The sequence below is a fragment of the Crocuta crocuta genome, unplaced genomic scaffold (assembly GCF_008692635.1).
Source record: "Crocuta crocuta isolate KB4526 unplaced genomic scaffold, BGI_CrCroc_1.0 scaffold68, whole genome shotgun sequence".
Lineage (NCBI taxonomy): Eukaryota > Metazoa > Chordata > Mammalia > Carnivora > Hyaenidae > Crocuta > Crocuta crocuta.
Genome location: NW_027532426.1, coordinates 44863 through 66213, shown reverse-complemented (window position 1 = coordinate 66213; position 21351 = coordinate 44863). Strand labels below are relative to the sequence as shown.

At 44.0% G+C, this 21351-nt stretch overlaps 1 long non-coding RNA gene across 1 annotated transcript; it reads right to left on the bottom strand.

Annotated features, from left to right (window-relative positions):
• Nucleotides 1–15945: 15945 nt before the first annotated feature.
• Nucleotides 15946–19480, bottom strand: LOC144244107 (uncharacterized). Its single transcript, XR_013338834.1, has 2 exons — nt 19048–19480; nt 15946–16347 (listed from the first exon to the last, which is right to left on the bottom strand). It is a non-coding gene; the product is annotated as an uncharacterized LOC144244107 (long non-coding RNA).
• Nucleotides 19481–21351: the final 1871 nt, after the last annotated feature.

Here is a 21351-nt window from a genome sequence, read left to right as displayed (position 1 = left end):
CAAATACGTGATTGCTGTCTTTCTTTGGGATGGGCAAAGTCGAGAAACAAACAGTGCCAAAGGCTCTGTGAATCTGTGATGGGTAAAAGCTGAGCAGAAAGAGTGTCTGCCCATGATCAGTTCATACTAGCCAACAGCCAGTGCGTTAGCACATTCTGATCGCAGACCACCTGTCCACGTTACAGAGGTATGTTTGCTTTAGAAATGACTTTGTGGGGGGCTGCCTGGGTGGTTCCATTGGTTAAACATCAGACTTTGGCGCAGGACATGATCCCCCAGTTCGCATCAGGTTCTGTGCTGACAGCCAGCTCAGAGCCTGGAGCCTGTTTTGGATTCTGTGTCTCCCCCTCTCTCTGACCCTCCCTTGCTCATTCAGTCTCTCTCTCAGAAATAAATAAAAAAACATTAAAAATTTCTTAAGTAAAGAAACATTAAAAAAAGAAAAAAGAAAAAGAAATAAATAAGAAAAGAAATGACTTGTGAGTCCTCAGGATGGAAGTCGTTGTAAGTGACCAAGACAGATTTGAACCAAGATTCATGTCATGTTATAGATAGATTGTCTATTAGTTTTGAAGAGGTACATTTGGGGATCTCACACACACACACTATACAATTATATTATTGTCCTAGGAAAACAGACCCGTTAAGAAAGTGCAGCTTCTGCTGCCACGGGCAGTGCTACTGCACCACAGAGAGACTACGGGCTGAGGGCTTTTGTTCTTAACAGAATTTATAATAGTTTTTTTTTTCATTTGTAACAACTTTATTGATATATAATTCACGTATCATACAATTCACCTATTTTTTTTTTTTGAGAGACAGTGCCTGAGAGAGCAGGAGAGGGGCAGAGAGAGAGGGAGACAAAGAATCTCAAGGAATCTCAATGCTGTTATCGCAGCCGAAATCAAGAGTCAGACACTAAACCAACTGAGCCACCCAGCGCCCCTCAGTCACCCATTTAAAGCGTACAATTCAATGGGTTTTAGCATATTCAGAGAATTTTACAACCCTCACCACAAATCAATTTTAGAACCTTCTTGGTCACTCTGTAGAGAAACCCTGTACCCATTAGAAATCACTTCCATTTACCCCCACTCACCCAGCCCTACGCTACCACCAATCTACTTCCTGTTTCGCAGATTTGCCTGTTGCAGACATTTCATATCAATGGAATCATACAATATGTGAACTTTTGTGCCTGACTTCTTTCACTGAGCATGTTGCTTTCAAGCTTCATCGGTGTCGTAGCATGTATGAGTACTACATTTTACGGATATACTAAATTTTGTTGATACCTTCATTAGTTGATGATATTTGGATGGCTTCAATTTTGGGGCCATTATGAATGCTACTGCTGTGAACACTTGGGTACAAATTTTTGTGTGGATGCATGATTTCTCTTCTGTTGGGTACATACATAGGCGTGGAATTGCTGCATCGTACGGCAACTCTCGGTTTAACCTTTCAAGGAACTGCCAGACTGTTTTCCCAAAAGGCTCAGCAAGGGAAAGTTTTACAATGTTTTTGTTTCTGCCTTCTCTTTGGATTGATGACTTCGAGAAGCGTACCCTGTTTGATAGCTTTGTCTAATTCTTTACTTTAGAAGACTTTCACAGCAGACTGATGACTTGCTCAGATTTTACATGCTGAAATGTCAGTGGGCTTTTGCTACTTTTGTTGGCAATGGCTTTATTGTGACAGCATGCATTCCAGGATCATTTCATTCGAAGACATGTCCGGATATTTGAAGTTCCAATCAATCTACTGGCTGGTTGTAACTGGTGGTTTGTCAAAGTCTGCTGACTCGTTTCCTGAACACCGTTACTTTAGCTGCTGAATTATGAATATTTATTGATCAGGCTCTATAGTAATCGCTGAACAAGGACAGATGACTTTAAGGGTCTGTATGTGTAAATAAAACAAGACAATATCATTTGTATCCAAGGGTTTTTCAAGAGCCTCTCGAGAATGGAAAACACTCTGACCAAATAGGCTTCAGATGATGTTGTTAAGGAAAGAAATGACCAGAAAGGGTATGAAGCAGCAGCCGACAGAAGTCACTTCCATTAGAGAACCAAGAACCTAATTAATCTGGAAGAGAACCTAGCAATTGTCTAGTCTGGTGATGGGCAACCCAAAACCCCAAATCTAACTTCAGAGTGAAAGATTAAAAAGCTGCCTCCGGAGCAAACCAAAAAAGCAGAAACCCATAAATACAGAGAACAAACTGGTGGTTTGCAGAGGGGAGGCGGTGGAGAGGTGGGTAAAATGAGTGAAGGAGGGGGTGGGAGGGACACTCTTCCAGTTATAGAACAAATAAGTCGGGGGATGAAAGGTATAGCATAAGAAATATAGTCAATGTTGGGGCGCCTGGGTGGCTCAGTCGGTTAGGCATCCGACTTCAGCTCAGGTCATGATCTCATGGTTTGTGGGTTCCAGCCCCACTTCAGGCTCTGTGCTGACAGCTCAGAGCCTGGAGCCTGCTTTGGATTCTGTGTCTCCCTCTTTCTGTGCTCTTCCCCCACTTGCACTCTGTCTCTCTATGTCTCTCAAAAATAAATAAACGTTAAAAAGAAAGAAAGAAATATAGTCAATGTTATTACAATAGTGTTATATTGTGGGGCGCCTGGGTTAAGTGGCCGACTATTGATTTCAGCTCAGGTCAAGACCTCACAGTCATGGGATCAAGCCCATGGTTGAGCTGGGCTCCATGCTGACAGTACAGAGCATGCTTGAGATTCTCCCTCTCCTTCTGCTCTTCCCCCACCTCAAAATAAATAAATAAACTTTTGAAAAACAGTGTTACATGTTGACAGATGGCAGCTATATTTATGGTGAGCATAGCATAAAATATAGACTTATGGAATCACTCTGTTGTACACCTGAAACTAATATAACATAATGTGTCAACTATACCTCAATAAAAAGTTGAGGCGCCTGGGTGGCTCAGTGGGTTAAGCTCAGGTCATGATCTTGTGGTTCATGAGTTCGAGCCCTGTGTCAGGCTCTGTGCTGAAAGCTTGGAGCCTGGAGCCTGCTTCAGACTCTGTGTCTCCCTCTCTCTCTGCTCCTCCCCCGCTCATGCTCTCTCTCACACACAAAAATAAAATAAACATTAAAAATTTTTTTAATTAAAAAAGAAAATAGTCTATAAATATTTTTATTTTTCCTGAATGGGTACTTATTTTTTTTAATCACTCACTATTAATCCTATTCAAAAAAAATTTTTTTTTCATTTCCTAGATACAGAAATTAAGGCCTAGAGAGGTAAAATAGCTCCTCTAAGTTATATAAGTAACCTGTCCTCAGGTCTCCTGATTCTTAGCAGAGAGCACTCTCCCCTTTGCCTGTCTCCTGCAGTTACTTGGGCTGCTGTGTTAACACGCAGCTGTTGAAACAGAAGTGAACGGCATAAATAAACAGCAGAGCCAGCTTATTTGAACCTGACCAGGGCTGTTAACTGAATGAAAGCCACAGCTATAATAACCAAGCTCAAGGTGGTCTGTTCTTAATTATGTTATGCACTCCTCTCTGCCTTTGCTCTCAAAAATCTTTCCAGAGCAGAAGTGTAGCTACGACAAGAACTATGGAGTTTTTGGGGTTTTTTGTTTTATTTTGGGGAGGGTTTGTAGCCGAAGGATGTTTTTCCAGCCAGCGCATTTTCAATATTTTTCTTTCTTCTTGCTTCCATCTTTCGCTTTTCGCATTCCACAGTCATTGCCTTCGGGCCAGAGCCGGAGCTCTGGTTTCGGCTCCAACGCAGAACTGGGAATTCCAATCCTTCTGTTAGCTGCGTTACTCTCTACCCAGAAGCAAAAAGAAGAAAATCTAACTCCTTCTCCTCCATGGTGAGCTGCTTGGACTCCTGGATCAGGGCAATGCTGTCAGAATTCCATTTTCTCACTTCTGTCTTCCCCACCAACCTCCTCCTTAACCTCAGCCTATTGGTAACACTGTTCCTGACGCCTGTGTGATCATCCTTGTGACAAACAGAAATGAGTCTTTTGAGAGAGGTAATTTGGCCTAATTGATTTAATAGGCCAAGTAGCATAAATCCATTTTCTTTATTTTGGTTATGTCTTTAGACTGTCAGGACTCTCCTTACCCACCCTCATCCACGATGACTGTAAGGGAATGACAATGGCATCGTCTCTCCCCTAAAAACTGCAGTGAAACCACCACGGACACCCTGCACCAAACCTCTCCAAAGGGTTCTCCCTTTGGAGAGCTTTGGGTGAGGCGCCCTCGCTCCTGACAGGTACCAGAGTTGATTCAGGAAAAGCTGATGCAAGCAGCCCATCTTTGATCTGGCTCTCCAAGCTTTGCCAACAGGCTCATTCTGTACTGTGGTTGCCAAACTGTTATCTCCAGAACTATACCCTCTCTCTTTCTACCTACAGTGCCCTGCCCAGGCACAAAATATGCTTCCAAGAACTCCCAAAGGGTAAATGACCCCAAACATAATGATTGTCAGACTGGTGAGTTAATTCCTCAAGTTGGGGGGTGGCTGAACTTAACCCATTTTAAGAAAAATAAAAGACCTCCGGGCACCTGGGTGGCTCAGTTGGTTGAGCGTCCGAATTCAACTCAGGTCATGATCTCACAGTTGGTGTGCAGACAGCTCAGAGCCTGAAACCTGTTTCGGATTCTGTGTCACCCTCTCTCTCTCTGCCCTTCCCTGCTCGTGCTCTGTCTCTCTGTCTCTCAAAAATAAATAAAACATAAAACAAGAAAAAGAAAAAGAAAAGACCTGGAGAGGATTTTTCCTAGTTTGGACTCTTTCATCTGAAAGAGTTCAAAATTTCCAATTAGTTACAGGTTTTCTTTGGGGATGCCTGTAATAGTCTTTGAGGAAGATGAATCAGGAAAGTAATTTGATGAAGAGTAAGAAGGTGCTGGAGAAGAGTTCAATGAAGGGGAGAGTCTCTCTCAAATTTTATTTGGGGCTAAGCCTTCTAGGAAAGGAAGGGCAGAGAAGATGAAGCTGGAATTTTCCATTGTCTTCACCAATAGGGGGTGATCTCATGCTATTGCCTCAATCCCGTTATTTCCACACAAAATATCTCATAAACCAAAACCAATGGTTCTCAACTAGGAGCGATTTTGCTTCTCAGATGACATCTGGCAATATCTGGAGACAGTTTTTGGTGGTCATAATTGGAAGAGTTGCTACTGGTATGTAGCAGATAGAGCCCAGGCAGGATACTAATCATCCGACAAGACACAGCCCCCCAAAACAAAGAACTATTCTCCCCCAAATGTTCACAGTGCCAGCACTGAGAATCCCTTTAACAGACCAAACAGAAGAGGAGAATCAATCACAGTTTACCCAAAAGAATTTTCTCCAGAGAATGTTTTTCAACTCAGCACCAGAGTACTGCTTTGCAAAGGGCCCGCTGTGCCAAGCCACCCCTCCTCCAGTCCTGTCTGAAGTGGGAGATTTATCGTGCTCAATTCTTTTTTTTTTTTAATTTTGTTTAATGTTTGTTTATTTTTGAGAGAGAGAGAGAAGACAGAGTGCAAGCAGGGGAGGGGCAGAGAGAGAAGGAGACACAGAATCCAAAGCAGGCTCCAGGCTCAGAGCTGTCAGCATGGAGCCCGATGTGGGGCCGACGTGGGGCTCGAAACTCACATAATGTAAGCTCATGACATGAGCTGAAGTCATATGCTTACCGGACTGAGCCACCCAGGCGCCCCTACTGAGCTCAATTCTAACATCTTTTCCCTCCAACAAGGTCAACTTGTTAAAGTGACTGGAGTCGTTGCATCTGGGTGCCTCGAAGTAAAATCACTCTTGACTCCAGGTATAGATGGATCGAGAATTTTAGCCAGAGGGTGAGATGAGTGAGGGCTGACAAAGAGCCACCTAATAAAAGACTTCAGTGGACAAACTGCACTCACCCGAAAAGGCTCAGGATGTATTTAACATTGTTGTCAAATCACCAGGGAGAGGAATGAGTAAAACAAAACACATTCTTAGATGGGCAAACAAAGAATGTAGTTAAGACACACTGCATAACTCTGGTACTTAACTCCTCAGAGTTTGGGTTTGGTTTATTTAAAGAAGGCAGAACAGATGCTTCTTTGATGTCTCATTGCTACAAAACTCATCACTGCAAAACTCCACATCCATTACTATTGGTACAAACTCCTGTTTTGTTTTATTTTGTTTTGTTAATTAAAAAAATTTTTTTTCAATGCTTATTTACTTTTGAGAGAGGGAGAAATAGAGCACAAGCGAGAGAGGGGCAGAGAGAGAGGGAGACACAGAATCTGAAGCAGGTTCCAGGCTTTGAGCTGTCAGCACAGAGCCCGACGCGGGACTCAAACCCACGAACCGCAAGGTCATGACCTGAGCCAAAGTCAGACGCTTAACCAAGTGAGCCACCCAGGCGCCCCTTAATTTTTGTTACTTGCTAATGAAAAGAATCCTAACTGGATTGTGTCTCACTGAACAAATTAAGATTGAGAAAGGAAAAAATTCAACTCCGGGCCAAATAGCCTTCTGAGGATAATATTAAGAATTCATTAGAAAAATTGATTTTAAATGATATGTAAACTTTAACTAATAATAGTCCATTCCAGTGAATATGTTTCCTTGCTTTCCAGTGGTTAAATATTAACTCATACCCAGGATAAATTATTAAAAAAAAAAAGCACCCTGAATTTCCCACAAATACGTATCCATCTCCTTCCTGTTTTGTACAGATGCTTGATTTCATGTTCTCTTAGCTTCTTGATATGACTGTCCAGTTTCCTGCTCTGAATTCTCTGCATTCCCAATTTATTTTTCTTTAAAACAGAAGTGCCAGGGGCACCGGGTGGCTCAGTGGGTTAAGCATCTGACTTCAGCTCAGGTCATGATCTCACTGTTCATGAGTTTGAGCTTTCATGTGGGCTCTCTGCTGGCAGCACACAGCCTGCTTTGGATCCTCTGTCTCCCTCTCTCTCTGTCTCTCTCCCTCATACTCTCTCTCTCAAAATGAATAAACAGTAAATAATCATAATCATAATCATAATCATAATCATGCCAGCCTACTGTAGACCTGACACTGTAATAGTAACTGAAGAATCGGTGTTATTTATTTATTTATTTATTTATGGTAAATATTCCTGTGGCTTCCCTGACTTATTCTGGCTTCTGAAATCCAATTTCCTCCTCTCTCCCCGTGAAAAAAATCGGTCCCTGCCACTGGCTGCTAATTGGTGAGCCCTCAGCAAGGTCTGAGGATTGATCTACCGGGGGACAGTAGAAGGATTCCAAACAGGTTTGTATACCCAGCATGTAATTTTCATACCTACAGCTCTCCACTCATCTCCAAGGTGTGTCTAGATTGTAGAGCCAAGAGCTATGACACCAGAGCTTGGCATGCCTTGTCACCTAACGATGAGGACTGACTTTTTGCTGCAAAACAAAACCTATTGCTTGATTTATATCACAACCGTGTACTCTATATGCTCACCTAAGTGTTCTAGGCTCAAAAGATGAGATCCCAGCATGTGCTGCAATAGATATTGCAATTCACACGCACTTTACAGAAGACGTATCAAACTCACCTCTCAACTACATTTTTCCTTCCTCAAAACTCAGGTCCAGACTTTTTTGCGCAACAGTCGTTTTATATAGTTGTCAGCTTTCCATTTGGTGTTCTTCGTCACTTAAAATAATTAAACCTACACATTCCCTAGGGCCAGCAGATGCTGCATTCCTGTCGTTTAAAATCGTTCACTGGTGTCCCCTCATGTCACTATACCATACTTGGCTCAGCCATTCCCTTATTTGGCATTCGGAATATTTGGATTATAAATAGCGGCGCAAGAACATCTTTGCACAAATTACATTTTTTCCCTTTTGGGTTATTTCCTTGGGGTATATTCCCAAAACTGGTATTCCTGGGTCAAAGGTTTGAAAAGTTTCGTGGCTCTTGTTACCCACTGCCAGAATATTCTCTAGACAGATTGGGGTATGTTGGAACACTTCAACTGTTAACTGGGTTTCCCACGATACACAGTAAGAATAACGTGCATTGAACTTCTCATAATCTCATAATGATGGAGGGAGTTACACATTTCAAAACAAAACAAAAGCGAAAACAGCAGCACTCTCTGTAGCCAAAGATGAGCTCTTTTAGGCTAACTTAGTAAAATATACGCTGCAAGAGCTGGGTGAAATATTTGTATTCCAGGCAGAATAGAAAATGAACTCAAGGTTCTGTGAAGTACTGTCAGCTTCTATTTGAAGCTGAGTAGTCTGGGAGAATTTAAAGCTGGCACATGACATGGGGCACCTATGTGGCTCAGCCGGTTAAGCGTCTGACTTCGGCTCAGGTCATGATCTCACGGTTCGTGGGTTCAAGCCCCACGTAGGGCTCTGTGCTGAGAGCTAGCTCAGAGCCTGGAGCCTGTCTTCAGATTCTGTGTCTCCCTCTCTCTCTGACTCTCCCCTGATTACTCTGTCTGTCTGTCTGTCTCTCTCTCAGAAATAAATAAAACATTAAAAAAATATTTAAAAAAATAAAGCTGGCACATGACAGGTGACGAAGAAGATTTGGTGAGGAGGGTGGGGAGAGAGCTAGAAAATAAAAAGAAGGGATGTGCTTTCTTGTCATTGCTGCCTTTGTGGTGATGGCACCAGCACAGAGAGAAATAAGCAGGTTCTGAGCCTCGAAAATTCAGATTATTTACCCGGTGAAAGTGACTTCTAAGAATTGTGACGCTTGAGGACCTTGGTATCCTCAGTTGAAGAATCGAAGCCCAACCAAAACAAACAAACAAAAAATAACCTACTGAGTCATCCTTGCCAACTGGGCCCTTGAGCTAATAATACTGATGATAATGATGGTGACCACGCACCACATACTTACTATGTGCCTATCACTTTTCTAAAGGCTTTACACACATCACCCATTTCATCCCCCCAACTTCTACTACTATCCCACTTTACAGATGAGAAAACAGAATCAGAAAGCTAAGAAACTTCCCCGAAGTCACAGAGCTAGTACGTGTCTGAGCCAGAGTCAAACCCTGACAATTGACTGCCACACCTTGTGCTCTGAGCACTGCAACCGCACTGCCTCAGGTGTGGCCATAGAAAGATGGCTCAGAGATGATGAAATGATGCACTAGGAGGGGCGCCTGAGTGGCTGAGTTGGTTGGGCATCTGGCTCTAGGTTTCAGCTCAGGTCATGATCTGGCAGGTTCGTGAGTTCAAGCCCCACACTGTGCTCATGCTGGCAGTGCAGAGCCTGCTTGGGATTCTCTCTCCCTCCCCCTCAAAATAAATAAATAAACTGTAAACCAAAATTTTAGTGATGCACTAAGATATTCAATTTTATTTTATTTTATAAACCTCTGAATATGTAGGGGTACCTGGCTAGCTCAGTCAGTAGAACATGTGACTCTTAATTTCAGGGTTATGAGTTCAAGCCCCATGTTAGTCATAGAGCCTGCTTAAAATAATAATAATAATGGTTAAAAAACACTTCTGAATATTTAAAATTATTTCTGCTTCCTGTCTACTCATCTGAATTGAAACAATTCAAACATGTCATCTTTAAATTTAAACTACATATGTCTATAATGATCAAACACGATTTTTAAATGCCTAAGAAAGACTGAATGGAAATGTACCAAAATCTTGAAAATGTCCACCTATTTTTATGTGGTGGGATCCTGGCTATGATTTTTCTTCTTTCCACGTTTCTGTTTTTCCTTAGTTGTTCTATAATAAGCATGTGGCATCTTTTTTCTTTTTTCTTTTTTTTTTTTTAATGTTTTATTTATTTCTAGGAGAGAGAGACACAGCGTGAGCAGGGGAGGGTCAGAGAGAGAGGGAGTCACAGACTGAAACAGGCTCCAGGCTCTGAGCTGGCAGTCAGCACAGAGCCCGACGCGGGGCTCGAACCCATGAACCGCGAGATCATGACCTGAGCGAAAGTCGGACGCTTAAATGACTAGGCCACTCAGGCGCCCCGTCTTTTTTCTTATTCTGTATTTTTTAAAAATTCAAATCAAAATGAAGTGCAGTGAACCTCTGTATACTTCATCTGAATCAACCACTATTCACATTTTGCCATATTTGTCTTATTATTCTCTTTCACTGTGTGTGTGTGTATATATATATACATATATATATTCTTATTTTTTGATCACTCATTTAAAGATACTTTGCAAACATCGTGACTCCTTTTCTGAGACATGCTTCATGTATTTCCCAAGAACAAGGAGATTCTCTTACATAACAGAACAGATGTTCTTTTTGTAATCCAAAAAAACCCTCAGTTTAAGAAAAACAAATAATTAACAGTAAACTAAGGCAACCTAAATATTTTCTGTTTCATTACCATGCACTGCAGGTTAAGTGGCCTTTGCTTGCTCACTGCAGCTCCCTTGCCCTATCTAACCTTTGTCCACATGCCCAGCAATACCCTATGTCTGCTGGGGAACTTTCCAGAACACTCTTGACTCCTTGACATTGTTGAGCCTCAGTTTCCTGTCACTGTTATGAATGTCTTACTATCAATCTATGTGCTTCCTTCCTTCTCTGTAAACCAACAAGTTGTTTATATATCATAACACTTAGTTTCAAGTTAATATCTTTATTACTATAATGGAATTTTTTAAAGTTTATTTATTTTGAGGTGGAGGGACAGAGGGAGAGTCCCAAGCAGTCTCTGCTCTGTCGGCACAGAATCTGACATGGAGTTCATCCCATGACCAGGAGATCATGACCTGAGCCGAAATCAAAAGCCAGGTGCTCAACTGACCGTGCCACCCAGAAGCCCCACTGTAATGGAAATTTTAGAACCCTAAAGTCTTTTATTTATTTTTTAAATAAAATCTCTTATAATTACCACTTAGGTAAAGAGAGTCCCTCTTTCAATTTAATAATTTCTCAACTAAAATTATTATTCATTTAACTAGTATTTATTGAGGATCTACTATATCCTAGGCATTGTTGGAATTAAAGTAGCTAGCACTTTTGAGCATTTAGTATGTTCCCCAAGGACTTCACCTAGATACCTGGGTTAATCCTCCCAACTATCTCCATTCCCATTTTCCAGATGGGTAAACTGAGAAGTTGAGTGATTTGCCCAAGGTTGTGCAGCTAGCCAGAATTCCGACCCAAGCGGTGCGCCTCTGTCCAGAGCTCATGCTCAGGGGCACCAGGTAATATGCTGGCGGTGCCTTAGGGGAGGCTCCTTTGTGGGGTCAGCAAGAACACGGCCACTTGTTAGGATAGCGGGGATGCCTGCCTTGCATGGGATTGGTTGCGGTGGAGGGAGAAACCGAAAAGGCAGTTCCATTTTCCCTGCTTCTGGACTCAAGCAGTCAAAATAGATAAGGCGAGAAAAGGATGCCTCTGGGTGGGTAGTTATTTCCATAAAAACTGATAATGGGGTCTTGACCTCATTTAACTGGGCTTCCAGGATATTCTTGGTGTTTCTGCTCCTTCTAGCCGCTCCTCCCGTCTCCTTCACCAGCTTGCCCAACCTCCTTCACCGTGACTTTAAGGTCTCAAGGACTCAGGCTCTGTTTCTTCTTTTTTTTTTTTAATTTATTTCTAGGAGAGAGAGAGACAGCGTGAGCAGGGGAGGGTCAGAGAGAGAGAGAGAGGGAGACACAGACTCTGAAACAGGCTCCAGGCTCTGAGCTGGCAGTCAGCACAGAGCCCGACGCGGGGCTCAAACCCACGAACCGCAAGATCATGACCCAAGCGAAAGTCGGATGCTTAACCGACTAAGCCACCCAGGCGCCCCTCAGGCTCTGTTTCAAGCCTCTCTTCCCTCACCTCCTGCCCAAGCTTTAACCTACTGGAAGCTCTGTGTGTCTTCTGTTTGCCCCTTTTGCCTCCTGCTCTGGGCTCTGAAGGCTGCCCTGGATGGACTCCATCAGGTTCCCTTTCCCTAGGCTTCCATTTGGGTTTTGTATGAGAAATACAAACAAGGGACTAGATGGGGAGTGAGGCCAGGGTATGTATTCCTGAGGGGTCACTGAGCTATGATGGCCTCCCTTATGGAAGTCCACAGCTACTGGTAAGCCACCATGTAGCTCTCATTCTGGTTTCCAGAAACCCTCAGGCCTGGCGAGGAGTCGTGGGAATAGCCCTCCCCCACCTCCGGTTTGCTGCCCCAGGATGCTGCACCCTTTTTAATCAATTTCCTTCCCTTCCCCACACTTTTATTAACAACACCCTTCTTACACTCTCCTCAAAGTCTCCAGCTAGAGGGTGGTCTCTGCTTCCCGTAGCGGCCTCTGCCTAACTCCCAGTGACTCCCAGATGAATATCCCCCATCCAGACCAGCCTCCACTGTTTTCCAGAGCTGTGAGTTCAACTACTCCTTCAACCTCTCCACTTGGATTTCTCACAGCTGCCTCAAACTCAAAACATACGAACCTGGTGTGGCATCCTAAGAAATACATGCGGTCTTTGTCCCCATTTCTGGCACTGAGCTCCTAAAACCCTTGGAATTTCTAAGTGATAAGAGGGATAAAGGTGTCTCATTATTCATAACAAACCCCTTTGAGCCACACCTGAGTTTAGGTTAATGAGGTGACTTTTGGAAAGCACCTAAGGATAGGTTGCCAGGGCAACGAACCACGTGATTAGTGGGTGGAACTTGCCACTACACCTGTGACCTCCAGGAAGGGAAGAGGGACTGGAGGTTGAATCATTCACCAATGGCCAGTGATTTAATAAATCGTGCCCATGTAATGAATTCTCCATAAAACCTGAAAAGGACGGGGTTCGGGCGCCTCTGGGCTGGTGAACTTGTGGAGATGTGGGGAGAGTGGCACCCAGAGAAGGCGGGAAGCTCCCCGCCCTTCCCCCACACCGTGCCCCGTGCATCTCTTCCGAATTACGCTTTTTTTCCCGGCTGCTTCTGAATTATACTTTTTTATAGTCAACCGGTAATTCGAAAGTAAAATATTTCTCTGAGCTCTGTGAGCCACTCTAGCAGATTAATCCAACCCAAGGAGGAAGTCATTGGAACCTCTGACCTACAGAGCCATAGCCAGTCTGTCAGAAGCACAAGTGACAGGGGTACCTGGGTGGCTCAGTCAGTTGAGCGTCCAGCTCTCCACTTTGGCTCAGGCCAAGATCCTGGGGCTGTGGGATGGAACACTCCCGAATAGTACACTTTAAATGGATGAATTTTGAGGTGCCTGGATGGTTCTGTCGATTAAGCATCCAACTTTGGCTCAGTTCATGATCTCGTGGTTCGTGAGTTCAAGCCCCGCGCAGGGGTCTGTGCTGACGGCTCAGCACAGTGAATCCGTGTTCGGATTCTGTGTCTCCCTCTCTCTCTCTGCCCCTCCCCTGCTCGAGCTCTGTCTGTCTATCTGTCTGCCTCTGTCTCTCAAAAATAAATAAACATTAAAAAAATTTAATGAATGGATTTTATGGCATGTGAATTATATCTCAATAAAGCTCTATTGAAAAAAAAAGAAAAATCTTTATATGATCTCCATGAGCCAGCTCCATCTGCCACCTCACCTCACTCCTTGTACGACAGCCTAGCTTCTCCACGTGTCACCTTGGCCTCCACTGGACTTCTGCTCAGACCTCTTCTCAGAACTCTCTCCCCATTTCACACGGTAGATCTCTCTGCAGTCTGTATCGCATTCTTGAGGAAACCTCCTTGCCTGCCCACCCCGAGCCCAAGTCAAGAGTCCTTGCCGGGCCCTTGCACAGCTCTCCCTTCACTTTGCTCTCCAGCAAGCGTCAGTTAGTGATTATCTGAGCCATGTCTGTCTTCCGCACTAGACTCTAAGTCCCACGAAGGCAGCTCCGCACCTGCTTTGATCACCACTGTGCGTGACCTCAGGGTCTAAGGCAGAAGGAGACCTCAGTCAGTCTTTGTTGAATAGCATTGAAAAATATACAGCTATTTGCTGAAGACTTGGAAAACCAGCTAACAAATTATAGATGCAAGTAGTTAGTGTTCCACAAATGACTCAATAAAAAGACATCCTTAGGCACTCCCAACGCAAAATTAGAAAGAGGTTGAAAACCCAAAGGACAAGGCAGGCTTATGCAGAATAGAAACACTGGCCTCTTCCCAGAAGTTGACTCCAGTAGGCAAGGAATAAACTCTCTCAGCCTCGGCTTCTAGGAAGACATGACTAAGACTGGGTTCTGTTTTGCAAGATAGACACTGACCCTCCAAGCTTCTAGGATGAGAGAGAGAGTGGGAACGGAATCTTACTTCAACCCCATGGGCTTTCAGCGCAGGATATGTGCTTTTAGTCGGTGGTCACAGACCTACTAACCAACTATGACCACATTGTCTCAGCCCCTGTGACACTCCAGTTCCCTGTCACCTCTGTGATGCTTTGGACATCATGAAAGCAGGGAAAACACACACAAAACACCGCAGTGATAACAGAACTCATTATCATACAAGTAAGTATTAATACCATGATGTCAACTTTCATATGCACCATTGCTAAATATACTTTTCTCACTTTCCTGAATTCCCTTCCCTGGGTTGTTTGATACTCTCCCAGGTTAGAACAATTTTTTATTCCCATATCTCTGTAGAGTTACAGTAATCTTCAGAGCCAAGAGAAAAAATAATAATGTCTCTGAGAAGCCAAGGGTCAGTCTCTGCATTGTAAACCACTTGATTTTGGAACAGTGTATGAACATAGTCATACTTTCCAACCAGAGCTTCTGTTTTCCATTTAAATTTAACTAGATACAACAATAAGATTTTAAAAATTCATTTCTTGGGGGGCACGTGGGTGGCTCCCTGGGTTGAGCATCTGACTCTTGATTTTGACTCAGGTCATGATCTCATGCTTTGCGAGTTTGAGCCCCACGTCAGACTCTGCACAGAGCCTGCTTGGGATCCTCTCTCTCCCTCTCTTTCTCTCTCAAAATAAATAAATATACTTAAAAAAATTTTTTTTGATCTTAAAAATTCATCCCTTGGGGATTGGTATCGTTCACCAAAATAGTGCTTTCTACTTATCTTGCTTGCTTAGCCAAATCCCACTGTCGTATCATTCAGATATGTAGTATTTTTTTAATTTTTTAAAAAATGTTTTATTTATTTTTGAGAAAGAGAGAGAGACAGCGTGAGCAGGGGAGGGTCAGAGAGAGAGGGAGACACAGAATCTGAAGACAGGCTCCAGGCTCTGAGCCAGCTGTCAGCACAGAGCCCTACGCGGGGCTCGAACCCACAAAGCCTGAGATCATGACCTGAGCCGAAGTCAGACACTCAACCTACAGAGCCACCCAGGACCCCTCAGATATGTAGACTGGGTCTGCTACAAGTGTTAAAAATGGACCTTATCAGGGGCACCTGGGTGGCTCAGTGGGCTAAGCGTCTGACTTCAGCTCATGTCATGATCTCACAGTTTGTGAGTTAGAGCCCTACGCCAGGCTTATGCTGACAGCTCAGAGCCTAGAGCCCTCTTGGGATTCTGTCTCCACCCCCCCACCTGTCCCTCCCCCACCTGTACTCTCACTCTCAAAAATAAATAAACATTAAAAAAATTTTTTAAATAGAACTTATCATATATCATTATGATGAACAGTGAGCTCCAGGGGTTTCATTGGCTCTCTTTAGAATATTTGGGTAATTCTTCATCTTGGAAAAATTTGGGGTTGGTCGGCTGTGAGGTCCCCCCTCCCACATATTTTCTCTGTTTATTGTGTGCGGCCACCAGTCTTGATCAATCTTTGCTGTTCTTGTATAATGTCTACCTTTTTCTAGAACTGTTTGCCTCACAATAATTTGTTTTACACTTTCCTAATTCCACAGTAAAAGACATATAAACTCCTTATTTTTTTAATCCATATTTATTGACTCTCCTTTATTGATTAAAATTAACATATCTTGGTATATTTACTCTTTTCATAAACCATATATCAACTTTTTTGTTTTGAGGCCTTTCACACACTTATTTTGGTTAATTTAGTAATTTCACAATGCCTTTCCCATTTTTTAAGTTTATTTATTTATTTTGAGAGAAAGAGAGAGTGGGGGTGAAGGACAAAGAGAGAGGGAGAGAGAGAGAATCCCAAGCAGGCTCCGCACTGTCAGCGCAGAGCCCAGCTTGTGGCTTGAACTCATGAACAGCGAGATCATGACCTGAGTGGAAATCAAGAGTCAGATGCTCGATCGATTGAGCCACCCAGGCGGCCCCAAGTCCTTTTCCCTTTTGAACATCACGACTGTGGCAGTTTGGTTAGTAGCTTCTCACACTTCCACCCCTGCTGGTCCCTGATCCTTGTTTCGCGGTCCCTTTCTCAAGTTTCATCGCTCCAGGAGCAAAATCCTCCTCCGGTCAGTCTCAATTCCTTTTAGTGAGAGTCAGGGGTTAAGGCGAGCGCCGCTGTTGATGGGCGACAGTCAGGGTCAGAACCAGAAAAACAAAACCAAAACGAATCAAACAAGCCAACAAAAAGAGCCAGAAAAACACATGTTTGTTAAAGGTCATGAGGTCACAGTGATGTTCCCAATGGAATTCACATTTGTTTTTCCAATTGAAATCTCAGCTGACCTTCTCTACAATATTTCTGCTTCAAGGCTTCGCCCTTCTCCAATAATGCCATCCCGTTTCCTTCTCTTGCGCTCCCCACCTGCCTTGCCAGCCGCCATCATGCCATCCCTTTGCTGACAATAATGTCGGTTGATTTGGTCTCCTTGCTGCTGTTGGGCAACCTGTCCTCGCTCCATAAACATCAGGAAACACGGACTTCCAAGTGCGCGCGTGCACACATACACACACACACACACACACACACACACACACACACACGCTGACCAGAGTGTATTGTTCCAGGCAGCCTTCTGACAGCCCAACACCTTTAAGACGATGACTCTTGAGTGATATCATAACTGAGAAAGTTTCAGGGAACGTTCGGTTTTTGTTGCTATTGTTTCGCTAAGCTGTCATTTGGGAAGCTGACATTTATTCTCACAAGATATTTTAATTTGATTTTTTAACATTCTTACTTTTTCTTTCCTTCCTTTCTTATTTATTTATTTATTTTAATGTTTATTTTTGAGAGAAAGAGACACACAGAGGGTGAGCAGGAGAAGGGCAGAGAGAGAGGGAGACACAGAATCCGAAGCAGGCTCCAGGCTGTGAGCTGTCGGCACAGAGCCCGATGCAGGGCTTGAACTCACGAATGTTAAGATCATGACCTGAGCCAAAGTCAGACACTTAACTGACTGAGCTACTCAGGCGTCCCTCACATTCTTGCTTTTTCTGATCTAAAAAGGATCACAAAGAGGAATGATAACGAAAACTGTTTCATTTCAGAAGTGTTGGAAATCACTGAAAAGTATAAAGATGAAAATGAAAATCACTCCAATCTCTTCCCCCAGAAATAACTCCTGCTAGCATTTTGAAATAGGAAATGTTGGCTGTAACAAAAAGGAATCCACATGACCCTGAAAGGGCTGCAGAACCTCAGGCAAATATTTCATCTGAGATTTCTTAGCATTTCTCTAAAAGGTTAAAAGAGCTAGTTGGGCCACCATGCTTCCCCCCCTCCCCAATCTTAAGAGTTGTAGTGAAAACTCATCAGTGATGGTATAATTCTGACTTAAAAGTATGTATTTATGGGGGTGCCTCTCTGGTTTAGTTGGTGTAGCAGGTGACTTAATCTCTGGGTTGTGAGTTCCAGCAATATATTGGGTGCAGAGATTACTTAAAATCTTAGGGGCTCAGTTGGTTAAGGGTCCAACTCTTGATCTCGGCTCAGGTCATGACCTCCTGGGTTATGGGTTTGGGCTCCGAGATGGGCTCTTCGCTGACAACTGAGAGCCTACTTGGGATTCTCTCTCAAGAGAAACAAATGAACATTTTTAAAATAGTGAGTAAATAAGCAGGTAAATAAATAAAAGAGTTGTAATGAAAAGTCATCAATAATGGTATAATTCTGAAAATTTTAATGCTTATTTTTGAGAGAGAGAGAGAGAGACAGAGTGAGAGAGGAGGAGGGGCAGAGAGAGGGAGACACAGAATCTGAAGCAGGCTTGTGCTTTAAACACCACACGGGATGGCGTGTCTCTCAGAGCAGGAGCTGCATCCCTCCCAGGGGACACACGGGCCCTTATCCACCTCCCTGAGCCCCTCTCCTTCCACTCCGGCTGCCCCCTCTGGCCCCTCGGGCTCCTGAGGGCCCTGGAGCAGGCCGCACGTGCAGCAGATTGAAAACGCCCCCCCTCCCCCTGCTATCCTCTGCATTCCCAATCCTCTTCCTTCCTGCCTTTTCTTTTGCTTTCCCGTGTTGACCAGATTTATGGTTTGTTGCGTGTCTGCATCACTAAAGTATAAGCTGTACCAGGGCAGGGGTTGTCCTGTTCACTGATGTATTCCAGGCACCTAGCACTGTACCTGGCACATGGTAGGCACTTGGTAAAGATTTGTTGAAGCTGATCAGTTCTCAGGCCACAGCAATGGGTAAATGATTTGAATACTGTCAGCTAAAAATACCCTACGGGGGCGCCTGGGTGGCTCCGCGTTGAGCATCTGACTTTCCGTTTTGGCTCCGGTCTCGATTTCACAGTTTGTGAGTTCCAGCCCCACATCCTCTGCACTGACAGCGCGGAGCCTGCTTACTATTCTCTCCCCATCCCCCCACCCCTCCCCTGCTTGTGCTCTCTCTCTCTCAAAATAAATAAATACACTTAAAATTTTTTTTTTCATATTTATTCATTTTTAAGAGAGACAGAGACTGAGCGCAAGCAGGGGAGGAGCAGAGAGAGAGGGAGACACAGAATCTGAAACAGGCTCTAGGCTCTGAGCTGTCAGCACCAAGCCCGCCGCGGGGCTCAAACCCACAAACCGTGAGATCGTGACCTGAGCTAAAGTTGGTTGCTTAACCGACTGAGCCACCCAGGCGCCCCAGAAACTTTAAAAAAATACCCTATAAAACTATCTTTTACAAGGCAGCCAAAAGAAATAACAAAGCACATCATGGGGAATCGTTTATGGTTAGCAACTATTATACATCTGAAATGACTGTATGTAGAATTAGAGTACCCGCCATCCCTCTGCCCTGCCACCCACGCCCTGAATTACCTGACCAAAGGCGGCCTGGCCTTGTTCGTATGGAAAAATGCTCCTTCCGCTTTGTCAAGTCTCAAGTTCATTTCAGGGTTAACAGCCTGCTTTATTCCAGAAGTGGCTTTCTTGAACAGTGCATCTTTTTATTTTTTGGAAGTTTCTAATCAGTTTCAGTGTCTGTTGTCTTGTGACACAGCTGTCACTCGAAATCTCTTTACCTGAAGTTCTTAGTTTCAGTTTCTCACCTCCTAGGTTTTCCTCTTTCTCGAACTCTTCTGCTTTGCTGGAGCTTCTCCAACACGTCAAAGTAAATCAAATGTTGTTTGTTTGTTTGTTCCAAAAAGGGGAACACAGGCAGTAACCTTTCTGAGTCCTTCTCTGTCGGCCCGTGTCCCTCTTTGGTTCATGTCTAGAATGTTGTCAAGTTTATATTCCAGGTGACGGCTGAGGCCACAGAGGCCAGTGTTGGCCGTCACAACTTCCTCCATCAGTTGCTCAAGCTCCCTGTGCATCCTCATCTCCCTCGCCCTCCCAGTGGCTGTGAAACTGCATAGGAACAGCTAAAGTCAGCTTTCCGAGAGAGATGCTTTCTATGCTTGGAAGAAGTAGTGAGCAGATTCCCTGAGTGGCCATCCGATTATATTATGAACTCATTGGCATGTCTGGCCACAAAAGCCTACTGTGAAGAATTTTATAAAAACAAATCACCTACTGATTTGTCACTGGAGAACATCTTGATTCTTTTTTTTTTTAATGTTTATTTATTTTTGAGAGAGAGACAGAGCATGAGCATGGGAGGGGCAGAGAGAGAGGAGACACAGAATCCGAAGCAGGTTCCAGGCTCCGAGCCATCAGCACAGAGCCCGATGTGTGTGAACCGTGCGATCATGCCCTGAGCCGAAGTCAGATGCTTAATAACCAACTAAGCCACCCAGGCGTCCAAGAACATCTAGATTCTTATAAAGCAAGTTTGCCAAGAGCAAACAAGAAGTGAAATAGCCAGAAATATGGAACATTGCTGCTTTCTATGCATAATCAAGAGGTAAAGGGGCTCACAAAGTCAAGAAGCAGGAAAACCTGATTTGGAATTTCAGGAAAATGGAGACAACCTGGAAGTAACATTCAAGCCTCAGCTTTAAAAAAAAATGTAAAAAGAAGGGTGTCTGGGTGGCTCAGTCTGCTAAGCGTCTGACTCTGGATTTCGGCTCAGGTCATGATCTCACGGTTCATGGGTTCAAGCCCTGCATCAAATTCCACGCTGACGGTGCAGAGCCTGCTTGGAATTCTCTTTGTTTCCGTCTCCCTCTCTATGCCCCTCTCATGTGCGTGCTCTCTCTCTCGCTCTCTCTCTCTCTTTCTCTCTCTCTTGATCTCAAAAATAGAATAAAATAAAATAAAATAAAATAAAATAGGGGCACCTGGGTGGCTCAATCGGTTAAGGGTCCGACTTCGGCTCGGGTTATGATCTCACAATTTGTGAGTTCGAGCTCCACATCGGGCTCTGTGCTGACAGCCAGCTCAGAGCCTGGAGTCTGTTTCAGATTCTGTGTCTCCCTCTCTCTCTGACCCTCCCCTGCTCATGCTGTCTCTCTCTCTCTTTCTCTCAGAAATAAATAAAACATTAAAAAAGAAAAGAAAAAAGTCGTCTTGTCTTGTAGCCATTGATACAGAGAAATCTGGTGGGAGCCTTGGGGAATGGGAATAATGAGTACTGTTTTCTGTATTAAGTTAGGACCCAGCACTCTTCAAAATCTCTGGTCCTGGAGGACGTACATGCATAAAATATCACGCATTTATTTCATCAGAGAAGAGTTAAAACTCTCAAAAACACAAACGCCAAATCATTTCCAGAAGGCCACAACTCGTCTCTCGATTCCCCGTTTGCATTTGGGGAAACGTCTGATGACCCCACATTCCATGGACAAGGTCTTCAGAGCAACAAGGGAACAAGAAGATTAGAAGCCCTTTCAGGTTTCAGGCTGGCTGAACAGGGAGGAACTCTTTTACCCTTTTTTTTTTTTTCCCTTTCCTGGCAGAGACCTGGGCAGCCACAGGCCCACAGCACCCTCTGCTGTTGAGTTCCAAAGGACGGTGCTTGGGCGTTGGGATGAAGACCGCTAATGGATTCTGGTCCTGGGCAAGAAGCAAATTACAAGAGCAGAAGAAATTCGAAATCTGTTTCCATGCAAAACCTCAGGATGAGTTCATCTTGCTGGTAACAGACAGCAAAGGCGAAGCAAAATAAAACCGGGCAGCTGAACTTTTCCAGCGAGGCAGCTTTTCAGCCTGTTCCAAGCGGAGTGGAAATCCCCAATGCAC